Genomic DNA, 3,076 nt, shown 5'->3' on the forward strand with positions numbered 1-3,076 from the left:
CATCGGAAGCAGTATGTGGTTTAGTGTCTTGCTCAAGGACACTTTGCGACTAATCCAGGGGGAGGTGGGAATTGAACCGGGAACCGTTTACCAAGCGGCCGCTCCGCTCTACCCCCTGAGACCCGTAACTCTGACAGTGTACGATTGCAACCAAATGCACCCATACGGGTCCATTTGGTTGCATTTGTACGCTGACAGAGCTAAGAGGGGTTCATGGCCTGATGCATTCCAAACCGGGGGTTTGTGAAATGAAAAAGTAAGTTGGAGAACCACCACCATATTCCACTAGTTTTGACAAGTCCTAACTGACCAAGGAAGGATGGGACAAGAGCTCTCTGATGGCTGTCACTGACCAGTCAAGTCATGGGTCACTGCATCACATAGCAACACAGGGGACGCAAAGGGCCAGAGAGAGAGGGGGGGGGGGTCAGGAGAGATGAGACGACCGCTTATCGCTTGAGTGGTCTCCTGTCAGTAGAGCCATCGCCCACTGTCACCGCCTTGAGTGACACACATCAGGGTTGTGTGTGTGTGTGTGTGTGTGTGTGTGTGTGTGTGTGTGTGTGTGTGTGTGTGTGTGTGTGTGTGTGTGTGTGTGTGTGTGTGTGTGTGTGTGTGTGTGTGTGTGTGTGTGTGTGTGTGTGTGTGTCTGAGGGGCAGCACAAAGGGGTCAGACAGGTTAGACTGCCTACCTTCATTACATTAAGTAACTTTTTGAGTACATTTCACATTCCGTTAGTTACTGGTTCTTTTCCTCTTTTTTTTAATCATCAATCAGATTTGGTGTAGATGTAAAATAGCGGTTACTGCAGTAACCTGGGTCAATTTGACTAATTATAGTGGGTTAATTCGGGCGTTCCTATTTACACAAGGCATCAAATCGCAACGCCTTGTGAGCTTGTAGATCGGCTATTCACGACTAATTACATAGGGATTAAAGCAAAATGGCACTTCGGCTAGAGGTTTGGGTTGTGCCGTTAACTTGCTGTGATGTTAACTCCAAATATTGTTGAGATATCTCAACGTCTCATTGATTAGAAATTGATATTGATATATCGTCTCTGTCGGGTGGAAATCCCGTACGTCCAAAACTGTTACTTTTCAAAAATCAAATTCAAAAGCATAAAAAATAGCAGATTCGAGCTTGTAGATCTGCTACTTTTGGTACTTTTATGTGACGCTGTAGTTTGATCAAGTAGGGCGTTAATTTACAAAAAAATACAAAGAGTTAAAATACGGAGATAAGAGGTTTCTGCCTGACAGCAACGATATTTGATATCATATGACTTTTTGTGTTTTCCTGTTATTTGACTTGTTACATCTGCTACATTTTCAAACAGAAAAAAACAACAAAGAAAGAGCAGAACTACAAGTTCACAGTGTGTCGTGATACGACGCGTTGTGCGTTGGTCGCCTATTTCCTATCTATCTAGCTATATGTGTCAGTGTTCAATGTCAAAAACACAATTGAATTGTTAATCGCAATTGCTTGTATGACAATATGACAGTAACGTAGTAACGTCTTCATTCTGGCAATGACTTCATCGGAATGTTGTCACAGAAACTGTTGTACACACTGTACGTACACAGTCATAAGCACTTGTAAACATGTGTGAGTATTAGTCAACGGGCTGACTCTCAGCTTTAGAGCTGGGGTGTTATGTTGAGAGAATCTGTGCAAGATGCTTCCACTCAGACACCATGTGATGCATGTGAGTTGTCCTCCCAGCAGACCATGACGCACGTGACGTCATCCCTGGACGTCACATGAAGGCCTCACTGTCCACATTCAAACTCCTTTTATGTCCCAGAGTTTTTATTGCATTCCCAAGCCAATCATTTTGATAACCGGCGGTGTCTCCGGTAAGAGACTTGCGGAGTCTGCTATCGGAGACAATCAAATCGATCAAGTCATTGGCTTAGGAATACGACAAAAACTCCATTAATTCAAAGCTTCATGGGGTGTGTAATTGATAGAAAATTAGAAATGTTTTGAACCATTCCTCTAAGGCAGTGGTTCTCAACCTGTGGGTAGGGACCCCCAGGTGGGTCCCCACATGATTTTGGAGGGGTCCCCAGATGTCAGTGAAGTGACAATTTAAGGACTTTTAAGACCTTTTTAATACCCCCCCAAAAAAAACTGGTCAAACATTGGACAAATTGCGAGGCGTTGTGAGCTTGTAGATCTGCTATTTTCACAATATTTAACTGTGGAACAGATTGTCAGGATGGGGGGTCCCCGTCCCCCAGTTCAGAAAGGATTATTTTGGGGGGCAGAGGCCTGAAAAGGTTGAGAACCACTGCTTTAAGGCTTAAGTTGGGACATAAAATGAGTTTGACTGTGGACAGTAAGGTGACGTCCAGGGATGATGTCACGTGCGTCATGGTCTGCAGAGAGGACAACACACTCAGCATCACATGGCCGAGTAGAAGCATCATGCAGAAATTCTCTAAACATAACACCCCAGCTCTAAAGCTGAATGAGAATCAGCCCATTGACTAATACTGACACATGTTTACAAGTGCTTATTATACACGGCTTGGTTGAATGCTTGATTCTGATTGGTCAATCGCTGAATTCAGCGGCGTGTTATTTCTGAATAATGACCGATGAGCTCAATAACAACAGACCGCTGTCCAATCAAAGACTCAGAGCACCTGCTGTGCTGCTTGATTTTATGCTGTATCCAACATGACAGCCATGTAAACAAACACACAATGTCATTTACAGCTAAACGTTGTTTTTGAAAACATTTGAAGTGAGAAATAGACGATGCAATAACCGAAAATGTATTCTATTTGATCAACACTTCCTTGTTTTCCGAGGCGACCCCGTGTTCACCCAGCACAACACTTATGGAACATTGCTCCTTTCATTACAAGGAGCAAGGAAATAATTAGTTTTGTTGTTACTTTTGGGTCAATTTATTAATTTATTTATTAAGTGGCCGTTTAATAAGTGGGATAATTGTTGAGAAATAACCCCCGACAGGATGATTAAACACTGAGGCGAAGCCGAGGTGTTTACTCATCCTTACTTTGATCATCCTTACTTATCATCGTGTACAGTGTGTTC

The sequence above is a fragment of the Gymnoscopelus braueri genome (genome assembly GCF_963280865.1).
Source record: "Gymnoscopelus braueri genome assembly, chromosome: 8".
NCBI lineage: Eukaryota > Metazoa > Chordata > Actinopteri > Myctophiformes > Myctophidae > Gymnoscopelus > Gymnoscopelus braueri.